This window comes from Limulus polyphemus, unplaced genomic scaffold (genome assembly GCF_000517525.1).
Source record: "Limulus polyphemus unplaced genomic scaffold, Limulus_polyphemus-2.1.2 Scaffold3976, whole genome shotgun sequence".
In the NCBI taxonomy this organism is placed as follows: Eukaryota; Metazoa; Arthropoda; class Merostomata; order Xiphosura; family Limulidae; genus Limulus; species Limulus polyphemus.
In genome coordinates, this window is record NW_013669586.1 from 2,882 (window position 1) to 16,496 (window position 13,615).

At 35.0% G+C, this 13,615-nt stretch overlaps 1 long non-coding RNA gene across 1 annotated transcript in view; it reads right to left on the bottom strand.

The window, feature by feature from the left end:
- Positions 1-12,678: 12,678 nt before the first annotated feature.
- Positions 12,679-13,615, bottom strand: part of LOC111088537 — a 65,493-nt gene continuing 64,556 nt past the window's right edge. Inside the window, exon 3 of the long non-coding RNA XR_002613026.1 lies at positions 12,679-12,742. This is a non-coding gene — a long non-coding RNA (uncharacterized LOC111088537). The remainder of the gene's footprint in view (positions 12,743-13,615) is intronic.

The window sequence follows — 13,615 nt, forward strand, 5'->3', positions numbered from 1 at the left end:
GCTAAATTAGGGACGGCTAGCGCAGATAGCCTTCGTGTAGCTTTGCGCGAAATTCAAAACATACAGCCTGTAGGCGTTATAATGTCCCACTGTTCGTTGGTAAAAGAGTTGATGATGGATGGTGTTGACTAGCTCTCTTCCCTCTAGTCCATCACTGTTAAAATAAGGACGGCTAACGCAGATGGCTCTCGAGTAGCATTGTGCGAAATTCAAAAACAAACAAACTTTGACATTTCCCTTCATTAAACTGTAATAGCGAAATCTATTTTCCAAAAGTTTCAAGATTTGAATTCGATCTGTGTACAATTGAAGTATATTATAGGAAACGAAAACAACCTACATTATTTCCAAAATCGTTTCACGTATACAGACTGTAAAACTATTTTGAGGTCACTACTATTTCGTTTAAGTGATTGTATGATTGATAATTTTCTCTGAGCTCTTAACTAAACATTGTAGACATTTTAATGTATCTATTCTCATTACTGTGTTTTATCTTTGTACCGATATCTAATTTCTTCTAAAGTTAAAACTGTTTTTGTACGTTTGCCTTTTCGTTACTTTCCACAGTGATACTGCTGTACCTATCACATACAGTTGATTACTATACCCAAAGATTATTTGTCTTTCACAGTTTAGAATATGTCAAGACAGTATGTCCTTTCAAAATGTCCTATTGTTTCTATTCAAATATTGTGAAAAATGACGTTTTAATCAAAACAATAAACTAGTGCACAGAAACTACAGTTAAAAGAGTACGTTTTGACATTCGTATTAGTTAAAGTGTTTATTGAAAGTTTACATTTTTTATGTTTTGACATTCGTATTAGTTAAAGTGTTTATTGAAAGGTTACATTTTTTATGTTTTGAAATTCGTGTTAGTTAAAGTGTTTATTGACAGTTTAAATTTTTTATGTTTTGACATTCGTATTAGTTAAAGTGTTTATTGAAAGTTTACATTTTTTATGTTTTGAAATTCGTGTTAGTTAAAGTGTTTATTGACAGTTTAAATTTTTTATGTTTTGACATTCGTATTAGTTAAAGTGTTTATTGAAAGTTTACATTTTTTATGTTTTGACATTCGTATTAGTTAAAGTGTTTATTGAAAGTTTACATTTTTATGTTTTGAAATTCGTGTTAGTTAAAGTGTTTATTGACAGTTTAATTTTTTTATGTTTTGACATTCGTATTAGTTAATGTGTTTATTGAAAGTTTACATTTTTTACGTTTTGACATTCGTATTAGTTACTGTATATATTGAAAATTACATTTTTACAGCAATTAAGGTAAGTGATTTGTTAAGTTCATAAAGATTCTCAGGGATCAAACAACGTATACTGCTTTATTAGTACTAATCTTCACAGGTCGGGGTGGCAACTTGATACAGCAATAGCGTGCTCAACACTTAAGAGCTGGAGGCACATGTGATGTGAGAATGGCGGTCAGTATTCGGTCAGACGAGAGTAACCCAGTCGTTATAGCAGCTGACATTCCCAGATCCCGATGAAGATCAAGTACCCAGTTGTTGGTCGTGGCTGCTGTTGACTGGCTGATTCTCCTCTAGTCTGTCAGTTCAAAATTAGGGACGGCTGTGCGCAGGTAGCGCTTGTGCAACTTTGCACGAAAATCTCCAGTTTTAAAGCATTATTTTCACAAATAGAAACTTTCCAAACTCTATCTCATCTGCTATATAAGTCGTTGAATTAACTAGTTAAATCAGCTAGTTAAATCAACTTAAGTGAACTAGTAAATTGAAAGCAACATCTGTTCGTATCATAACTTCTTCGTGGGGAAATTTTACTTAATTTCAAATATTTCTACCGCAAAAAGGCCTATTTTACTATATCCTACTACTATTATTATAGACTCATTGCTAAACCAAACAGAGATCTTATAAGAAAAATGTGTAAGAATACTACGAGTACAGAATCACCAAGTAGTCGGTAATTGTTATAAAGCTAATTGCATTATGACATTGAGAAAGGATTAGTACTTCTATATCCCGACAGGCTTGTTTATTGTTTTTCATAGCTCTTGTCTTTGATTCTTTTTGTACCATTTGAAAAAAGAAATTATTGGATCTATTCAGTGTTATATTTCTGTCCATTTTCTCAAAAGACAATATCATACGACGAATGGTATTAGAATAGCTAGATCTAAAAGGCTTAGAGTTTAATGAGCATGTAGTACACGAAATACTTTTTTTTTCATAACTAGTGAATCGTTGACCCAACAAGTAACTATAATGTTTCAGAATTTTGCACCAAGCTACATGGGCTGTCTGAATATAGACAGACAGACTAAAAATTAGACAATTCATAAGCAGCACCCAGCACTAACTCTCGAGTTGTTCTTATTTATTCGAATCCTGGGTTTTGACCATATTTCTTATAGGGCATTCGTGGCCCCCAAGTGAGAAATGTGTTTTTGTAGTAACAGGACGAGAACCATAAACCTGTAAATCCACAGTTTAACTACACTAACCACTTAGCCACATCTGGCTAAGTCTGTCGGTATTTAATACGCTAGACAGCAACTCGTTTGCAGCAGCAATATATTGAGACAATATTTACAGACTCTATAAAATAACGTGCTGTTAGGTAATGAAATTGAATTTTTATGCACTTCATATGGTTGGTACAGAAAACGTTCTTATAGCAGCTTCAACAGAGACAGGTAAACACTGAGACAGGTCTAAACGTATTATTTTGTAACTCCATCTCAGGAAGCAATCAATTAACATGTTCAGTTAACAATCAGATAATATGTTCAATTGATAATCAGATAACATATTAATTTAACAATCAGACAATATGTTCAGTTTAGAATCAAATAACAAGGTGAATGATCATGTTATCTGCCTGAATATGTTATCTGATTGTTTACTGAACATGTTATTTGTTTGTCAACTGAACAATCAGATAACATGTTCAGTTAACAGGTAACATGATCACTTAACAATCAGATAACACGTTTAATTAACAATCAGACAGCATGTTCATTAACAATCAGGTAACATATTCAATTAACAATCAGATAACATGATCACTTAACAATCAAATAACATGTTCAGTTATCAATCAGATAACATGTTTAGTTAACAATCCGACAACATGTTTAGTTAACAATTAGATAACGTGTTCAGTTTAGAATTAAATAACAAGTTCAGTTGACAAACAAATATAATTGTTAGTTAACAATTCAGATAACATGTTCAGTTAACAATTCAGATAACATGTTCAGTTAACAATTCAGATAACATGTTCAGTTAACAATTAGATAACATGCTCAGTTAATAATCAGGCAACATGTTCAGTTAACAGATGACATGCTTAGTTAACAAACAAATAACACGCAAGCTATAAAATAACACGGCTGCTTTGAAGATATCGAACAGAAATCCGAATAAACATGGTTTTGTCACGTTCTAAATTTTAAAAATGTATTTTATGAATATTCAACACATTTTTTGTTGTTGTGAAATAATGAGCTTTCAAAAAAAAATAATAATCACTGCGCGAAAAAAGCGATCAGTTTACAAAAACATTTATATTTCATAGAATGAAAATAGTATTTCCTAAAACAGCTGGCGTTACAGCTGTTGCTAAGCAACTGAACGTTTCAGGAGTTATATAGGTTACCGTAGTTTGTAGAATCAAGTAGTGTTTTGAGAAGCAACTTACTTCGAGACTAATTATTCTGTTCTATCTCTTCTGATTCTAGACTAGCAGGTGACTTACAAGCTATGCGCCTTGGTTATCAACCAGTCCTGAAGATATTAAGTCCTTTCTGAACTAACAATTTGTCAGCGGGGAGAAAAGAGTTAATCTCGCCCTCAGTGTTTACGGGCACGTTCTGACAGCGCTCCCGAAGGTGCAATTACTGTCAGAAATACAGCATGAATGTCAGAGCAAGATGGTTTGCTTTTCTCAAGGGAAATTAGCGTTCACTCATTCTCAGACTTCATTTAGGCCTTAAGTTTTTTTTCTTCGGATAATAACAGCTTGTGCGAATCTTCTTTTCATAACCGTTAGGATACTCCAAGAGATAAGAATTATTCGAAACCCGCTACGAACAAACGAGAAACGCGTCTTTTTTAAACAGCCTGGAAGATCTATTTTTTTTCACCTAATTCTTTGGTTGATAAAGTATATTTTCTACAGTATCAGCCCCCCGTGGCTCAGCGGTAAGTCTGGAGGCTTATAACGCTAGAAACCGGGTTTCGATACCCGTGGTGAACACGGCACAAGTAATTCTTGGGGTAACGTTGTGCTTAACAAACAAACCCTCATAACAACATTCCTTAAAAAGTTCTTAGATGTCAGAGACAAAGCTTGTAACACTTATATTGGAATCTTAATTATAATTTACAGATATATGTATAATGTTTCCTCATGAAACGAGTGTTGGTCTATTCAGTTACTTCAGAGATTTTGGTTTAATATTTTAGAAAGACCAAACAAAATAGTATAACATAGTGTTATTTTCCATCGTTAACGTCAGTGTTTGTTCTCGTAGCATTAATGATTGTAGTATATTTTAATTATTTATAAGTGAAGTTTGCTCGTATTTAAGAAAGTATATTCAAGCTTGTATCTGAAACACTTGTAAAAAATTTGCCCCTCTTAGTTTTCTTAGTAATTTAGTTGTTGTTGTTTTTTTCACACAATTACCAATGATCGAAAAGGCATGTATTGGTTCAACGGAGGTAATTCAACTATAGTTGATTGTCACGTGTCGTGTTCTGCATAAACCTCAGAGCTTTTCTTCAGCTAGCAGTGATTACATCAACCAATTATATTTCTTTTTCTTCTCATTTGGAAGTGAGAACAATCTGTTCAAGTACGTCACTTTAATTGTTTCTGTTCTCGTAACAAGGAAAAGTAAAGAAGAAGAAAAAAAAGCACAATTCTCCAAACTTTATAATTTCAATTTTGAAAAGTAATTCATTGTATTTAACGGTTGACGAAAAAAAAACACTTGGGAGTATTTACGGAGCCGCGTGAAACATTTTAACCCAGGGCACTAAATTGTATTTCCGGTAACTTCGAGAAGAACTTTAACCGACTACACTAAAGTGATTGTATTCACGGTAACCTTGGCAATACCATAAGCGACTGAAGTGATTATGTTCACGGTAGTAGCGTGAACATAATCACTTTAGTCGCTTATATTGTTGCCAAGTTGCCAAGACTACCGTGAACATAATTACTTCAGTCGCTTATGGTATTGCCAAGACTCAATATAAGTGACTAAAGTGATTATGTTCACGCTAGTCTTGGCAACAATATAAGTGACTGAAGTAATTATGTTCACGGTAGTCTTGGCAATACCATAAGCGACTGAAGTAATTATGTTCACGGTAGTCTTGGCAATACCATAAGCGACTAAAGTGATTATGTTTACGGTAGTCTTGGCAGCACTGTAATCAAATACGCTAAAGTGATACTAGATAATTTCAAGCTTATCAGGTTATCCAAGAATGTGACAATATATTTTTACATAACGTGAACACGCCTTTAATGATGGATAATACATTTGATTGTTAAGTAACAAATGTTAGAGACGTCTCAGTAAACAAAATTTTCTACAAACACCACTACTTAGGTTCTTCTGGCCCAGCCCATCTGTAAGGCTTCAGTAGTGATGTCCGTACAATGAATTGACGATGTAAAGTTCCAATATCACAGGGCCTAAAGAGCCGTTTACCAATGACATAGGGTATAAAGAGCCATCTTACAATGACATACAACCTAAATAACCATCTTACAATGTCACAGGACCTAAAGACCCATCTTACAATGACACAGGACCTAAAGAGCCATTTTTCAACGACATAGGATCTAAAGAGACCCTTTTCAATGACATAGGATCCAAAGGACCTAAAGATACTTTGTAAGAATGGTCTTCCAACCAGAAACAAACTAAAGTCTAACTGCTAATACCTTCCGTCAGAAATGTAATTCGAGGTTTCATGGTTCGCTTACTGTCGTCGTAAAAACACGCTCTGCATTTTGGGGATGTGGGTGAGCAATAAGATGTCACTATTCGGTCAGATAGGAGTAGCCCAAGAGTTGGTGGCGGGTGCTGTAGACTAGTTGTCTTCCATCTGATCTACAGGCACAAAAGCAGGGACGGCTATGCGCAGAAATATCTTTGTATAGCTTTGCACGAAAATTTTAAAATAACTGGACAAAGCAACAAAATTTTTCAGCTTTCCGATAATTTTTTTAACATAAGCATCACATAACAACTCACGAGAAGCTTAAAGGTAGCTAATATGGACGTGTATGCTAAGTGTTAATATCCTAAATCTCTAATAATGTTTAGAAATAGAAAACCCTCGGTGACTCAGCGACAAGTCTGAGGGCTTATAGCGCTAAATATCGGGTTTTGATACCCGCAGTTGGCATAGTACAGATAGTCCATTGTGTAGTTTTGTGTTTAACAACAAAACAAACAAACTAAATAGAAAAACGTGAGAAAAAAAGAAGTCATCGAATTCTGTAAGACAACGTTGAAAGCCATCTCATTATTCTTAATGTTAGGAAAACATGAATAAAAATACAAAATTCCATAAACCGAGAGTTCTCGAAAGGTAGGTCCTGATGAAAAAATGTCCTATTTTGGAAAGCGCTCATGGTGTAGTGTTGATTTTCGTCCTTATTATATTGCAGTTTATAATATTTGAAAATCCCCCCAGTGGCACAGTGGTATGTCTGCGGAAGCTGGGTTTCGATGCCCGTAGTGGGCAGAGCTAGAACTTTGTGTAGCTTCGTGCTTCACAACAAACAACAACAATATTTGAAAATGTAAAGGTTTCCTGTCGGTTATTGTGAACATTATTTTATTTATTTTTTATTCAGAAAGGCCTAACATGGCCTGGTGGTTAAGGTGTTCGACTCACAATCACCAAACATACTTGCCCTTTCAGCCGCGGGGGCGTTATAATGTGACGGTCAACCCCACTATTCGTTGGTAAAAGAGTAGTCCAAAAGTTGTCAGTTGGCAGCCTTCCCCCTAGTCTGTCACTGCTAAATTAGGGACAGCTAGCGCAGATAGCCCTCGTGTAGCTTTGCGCGAAATTCAAAGCAAACCATACTCACCATAGGGACTTCAGAGTTAGACTTTTAAATACATAGTGAAAAAAAAAATCTTATCAGAGAAAATATTTGGTAACTGACATTCCACTGATCTTTGTACACAGATATAATGAAGATTTAAGCAGTATTCCACATCTTGAACAGTTGATAGATGAACACAAGAAGAAACAAAATGACTGCATTAATTTTGAGCTTCTTAAGAAACATTTAAGCCAAACCGATTTTTTATAAAATATTTTGAGAAATATTTTGTTTCGTTATTATTGCGTGATCAGCGTGATTCATTGGCTGGCAGAAAGTATCCACCGGAGGGAATTGAATCCCGTAGTTGAGCGTTATAGGCACTTAACTTTATCGCTGAGGGAGCGAGGAGCACGGTTTTCCAACCAAAAGTGTTTTCTGTTTTGATGGAAAAACTGCCCCTCCTAATGTTTTTTGTTGTTTTTTTAATTTCACGCAAAGCTACACGAGGGCTATCTGCGCTAGCAGTCCCTAATTTAGCAGTGTAAGAGTAGAGAGAAGGCAGCTAGATTGACCCACCGCCAGACTGACCGTCACATTTTAACGCCGCCACGGCTGAAAGGGCGAGCATGTTTGGTGTGACGGGAATTGCGAGTCGAGCGCTCCAACCACCTGGCCATGCAGGGCCTGCCTTTCCTAATAGTAATCTAATATTAGAGTTGAAAGTCACGGTGAATTTAAAAAACGAGCCTGATGCAAAAATATTCACGAAGTTATAAAAAATAAATAATAACATTCACATCTTGTCACTAAAAATAAAATAACCGTGAAAAATAGAATGACATTTGACATTTTTATTTCTTCAGTAATTTCCCACACGTAGGACAGTAGAAAGTTTACGGACTTACAACGATAAAATCCGGGTTTCGATATTAGTGGTGGGCAGAGCACAATTAGCCCATTGTGTACCTTTGTGCTGAACTTCAAACAAACAAACAAATCTTTAGTAATTTCACCCAGATAGGACAGTGGAAAGTTTACAAACTTACAACGATAAAATCAGGGTTTCGATACCAGTGGTGGGCAGAGCACAATTAGCCCATTGTGTACCTTTGTGCTTAACTTCAAACAAACAAACAAATCTTTAGTAATTTCACCCAGATAGGACAGCGGAAAGTTTACGGACTTACAACGATAAAATCCGGGTTTCGATACCAGTGGTGGGCAGAGCACAGTTAGCCGAATGTGTCTTTGCTCTAAAGAAACAAATCTACAATAATCGGAATACTTACATCAGAATTATTGCAAAAATACATGTTTTTGTTGAATTTTGCTAATCGATGAATATCTGCAGTATAGCCGTCCCTGATTTTGAGGTGATAGACTAGAGGGAAGACAATACTTACCGCCAACTCGTCGGCTACTCTAATCGAATAGTGGGATTCGACAGTCATTTTTATAACTCACCAGCGGCTCCAAAATATGGAACGCGATTTTGTATGTAGCAGTAGAGGGACGCGAGCCACGGATACACAGTTAGACTCGATGACCATTGGAACGCGCTCTGCAAAAAAAATTTTGTTTCAGTAAAAAACAAAACAAAAATGTGATCACCAGTGGGTTCCGTACAATATCAGTCTACTCTTGTAATGTAAGAAGTACCGTGTCTAAGTGAAATATTGATGGCAAATAAGGAAGTAAAACAGTTATGGTATAGTTAGAATGGGTTAGCTGTGCTCTGCCCATCACGGGTATTGAAACCCGGTTTCTAGATATACCGCTGTGCCACTGGGGGGCTTCTGGTGATGAAGATTAACAAGGAAAACGAAAAGTAGTTTTATTCTCAACCTCAGAGACTTCCAAGGTTGGTTTCAATGCTTAATTTTTACTATCTTCTATATTTGTCAAGCTATCAAACTGCTGTATGCCGTAAAGGAATTATATTATACCCGTGTTAATTTAATGTAGCGAATTGAGATAATACGCTACCTGTCAAATTATATAAAAAGAATACTTGGTGTCAGTGGTCTGAATTAATGAATGAAAATTGTACTAAAATTTTACTCCCCTAACTGAATGTTGTTGAAATTTGTAGGTACACGTTTTTTTTTTTCTCTAAAACAAAAAGAAAAATTCCATTCAGCGAAAGACGTTTCCATCAATTTTCGTGGAGCAACACATGCGCATTGGAAGGCTCTCCTTGCTATGTTGCTATTGGAAACACGTTGTATTTGACACAACACTAATATTAAGCCCACGAGAGAAATAAGTTGTTCCAGTGGTCACGAGAATATAATAATCTAGAAGATCGTGGTGTTTGGATTCCCTTGGCGATAACTTCGTCACGAAACCTGATGACAAACTTCCCCCTAGATTCTGAAAATATAATTTTATATAAAAAAAAAGTTTTCCTTATACTTTTCTATAAATCAGGACTCTCACCAAGAAAGGTAAAAACAACAACAAAAACCTTAAATAAAGGATTCGTGTAACTTTATATCAATTAATTTATGCTCAATCTTAAGTTCTATGAGTGAAACAAGGTTGATTATTCGTTCTCGTTAGCCCCTGGTGACTTAACGATGAGGCTGAAGACATATAACACTAAAATTCAAAGTTCGATCCTAGCAGTAAGCACAGCGCTTAACAATGAATAAATAATTCATTCCTTTTCAAACACAGTTTTTTATTAAATTAAATTACAATGCCAATGTTTAATAAGTTCTAAACAATATTATTTTTACTTCCATGAACACAATAATTTACGCCCAAAACATTGTACTGTTTTACATGAGATTTTTCCCGTATCAAAAATATAATTCAAAATGAATATGGAATTTCGGCAAATACTGATTTATTGCCCGTATCAAAAATATAATTCAAAATGAATATGGAATTTCGGCAAATACTGATTTATTTCCCGTATCAAAAACATAATTAAAATTGAATATGGAATTTCGGCAAATAATGATATTTTTCCCGTATCAAAAATATAATTCAAAATGAATATGGAATTTCGGCAAATACTGATATATTTCCCGTATCAAAAACATAATTCAAATTGAATATGGAATTTCGGCAAATAATAATATTTTGATGAGTTGTAAACAGTTGTGCTGGTTTATCCATAATTCAAATAAATTTAATTCAACTTTATTCATTTACTAGATAATGCAGTAAGTTGTAAATAATTAATAGTTTTAACTGATAAATACAGAAAAAACAAAATTTGGAACGCTTATACAAAGGCATCTCTTTGACAGGAAAGAAGCATTAATCATTTGAAAGAAAAACAGTATCTATAGAAATACAAATAAGTAACAGCAGCTATTAGATACATCTAGGTTTTTGATGTATACAAATAACCAAGTAAACCACACATTTAATGAATTGGTTTGAAAATTAATTTATATTTTTTACTGAGGTCTGTTCTCGTGCCCGGCATGGCCATGTGGTTAGGGCGCTCGAGTCGCAGTCTGACGGTCGCGAGTTCGAATCCCCGTCACACCAAACATGCTCGCACTTTCAGCAGGGCGGGTGTTATAAGTTGACGGTCAATCCCACTATTCGTTGGCAAAAGAGTAGCCCAAGAGTTAACTTAACAAACAAATAATAAATGTAGATAAATATAACTATAATATAAAGTTATCCAATCAAACAGTCTTCTAAATAGTCTTTTGTTTTGTTTATTAAACCTATTTATCTCACGGCAGTTTTTCTAATATATCATATTGTGCTCAAACCAGATTCGTTTATAAATCAATTGTAATACCTAAAACTGCTTAACATCTTTCAAACATTCATGTACATATCATGTTCATGTCTTTCAAACATTCAAACTCCATTCATGTACATATTTACTTCCTTTCTGCAAGTATTTGTATTGTGAAAAAGTATAAATTAATTATTTTCAAGATTTACAAACAAATCACTAAGCCAATAACTTAAGCTATTTAACGACAAACTAACCACTTTAACCAATGACCTTAAGTTATTATTATGAGTTACACTGTAGTATTATCCGTGAATGAAGCCTGCTTTACATAAAATAATAAATCTGGAATGTCGCCAACATATAATAAACGAAACAGTGGTCCCAAAACAGATCATTTAGGAATACCTCTTGTATTTATTCATTAATCAAAACATTTTTTATCAATATTTTGTACCGAGACTCTGCTTTTTAAATAGGTATCAAACCAATTGTAAGTTTTACCTTTTACTCCCATATTATATATGTATATATTTCTTAACAACAACTTACGATGTATGCAGCTAAATGCTTTAAATTGATTTTTGTTTCTTTGAGAGCCAAACTACAATGGGCTACCTGGCCTGTCCACCGCGGGAAATCGAACCTCGGCCTGTAGCATTGTAAGTTATAGTTATCGTTCTATACTTGTTGGCCCGGCATGGCCAGGTGGTTAGGGCACTCGACTCACAATCTGAGGGTCACGGGTTCAAATCCCCGTCACACCAAACATGCTCGCCCTTTCAGCCGTGGGGGCGTTATAATGTGACGGTCAATCCCACTATTCGTTGGCAAAAGAGTAGCCCAAGAGTTGGCGGTGGGTGGTGATGACTAGCTGCCTTCCCTCTAGCCTTACACTGCTAAATTAGGGACGGCTAGCGCAGATAGCCCTCGTGTAACTTTGCGCGAAATTCAAAACAAACAAACAAACTATACTTGTTATATTTGTCCTTTTTAACTATCAGTATTATTTTTGACTTTTGTCAATGCTTAAACTAAATATGTATTACAATGGAACAGCAGTAGACTTAAATATGTGTGTAACTACTAAATAAATATTGTTCGATCTAGCTTTCTAGGTAGTCTTAGATTCTTTACAATATCAGTTATTTCGCTAATGGTTATTGCTTTCACAAATAAACTTAAAAAATATTTTTATTTATTTATTACCATTGTCGCTAACAGGTTTTAACAATTACTGTATCTCCTTAATGTCCCCCGATAGGACAGCGTTTAGTTTACGGACTTACAAAACTATATGGCATGACCAGATGATTAGAGCGCTTGACTCGCAATCTGTGGGTCGCGATTTTGGAGGTTCACCGCGTCATTACAGTCCATGTAGTAATGTGCAGTCATGCTCTATTTGAGAACTGTGCATCTGGAAAATATGTTTGCAGCGTATTACTTCCATTGTCATGTACAAAGCATATTCCCTCCTCTCTGCATGTGCTCCATTATCCGTCTAGGTTACGAGGACGAAGGTTTTTCAGCTCGCATTTCAACAGTCCGATCGCATACAAATACCTGAAAGCGCTGTTTCCAGCAACTTTACAGGTATGTCTTATAATAGAATAGCACGATAGAATAGCTGTTTCATTCTCCACTTCCTTGAGGTATGAGGTGAATATGCCGTGGAAGCAGCTTGTGTACATGTGAGTTATGTCGCTTTTTCAGAACGAAGATCATTCTTGATTATGTTGCCTGGAGTACGTGGTGGTTTTTTTTACTGACCCTTTTGTTAGTGGAATCTCACCCGTTAAATGACGCCGCACTTTGCTTAGCACCTCGGGAGTGAGACTTATTGTGGGTATCTTTCTCGATGTTTCTGGTGCCCTATGTTGATCAATGTTCCTTTGTTTTCCATTCCCATTAAATTCAAGGATTATCTTCATCTTTGAAATTCGAAATCCTCTACCAGTATGACCTGAAAGTATAAATATTTTGCGTTACAAAAAGCTGTAATATACCTTTCCCAAAAAAGAGATCAATTTTCGGTGGAATCACACTACTTACGTAACGCCAAGCAATGTCAAAATGTAGTTCTGATACATTCCGTTCCATCACGACTTTATATCGGTTGTGGTTGCCGCATGATTTGCTGATTCGCATATTCAAAATCGTTTTAATATAACGTACTCAGCCCACTGTAAAATGTGACATCTTGGAATATTTAACTGTGTACAAATTGCAAGGAAACTAAAATTTTTAATTATTTATTAATTATTTTTTGTGACTTTGACTCATCTACAAATAAGTTTTCCAATTTCTTTGATCATTTTGCTAAAACTCATTAAAGGAAAAACATTTTTCTTTCTCGATTATTTCGCCTTACGGCTCCATCAGTTTACCATTATACATAATAGGGCACAAGACGAATTTGTTACGGTTTAACGTAATGCACTGAATGCTATTCACAATATCTTATAATAATTAATTCCGTATTGTTATATCTAAGTTCTATGGTGCATATTGGTGTATAAAAGACATTTTAATTCTAGAAATAAACGACCTCAGAACACGAAATTTATTTTTTTAAATGGACACTTAACATTTCACTTTACAGCTTCTTCAGGAGCACTCCACTAAAACACAAACAATAACTGACAGTACAAATTTGATGTTATAAAGTCGTATATTCTTAGTTTTAAAATGTATTGTTATATTATCAGGTAAAACATTTTTGAGTTTTGAAGACAATAGTATTAAATAACATTACGTATACAATCAGGAAATATAAGGTATGAATATATATTTAAACAAGAAAAAAATCCTCAATTGCGCGGCACTCCCCCCCCCC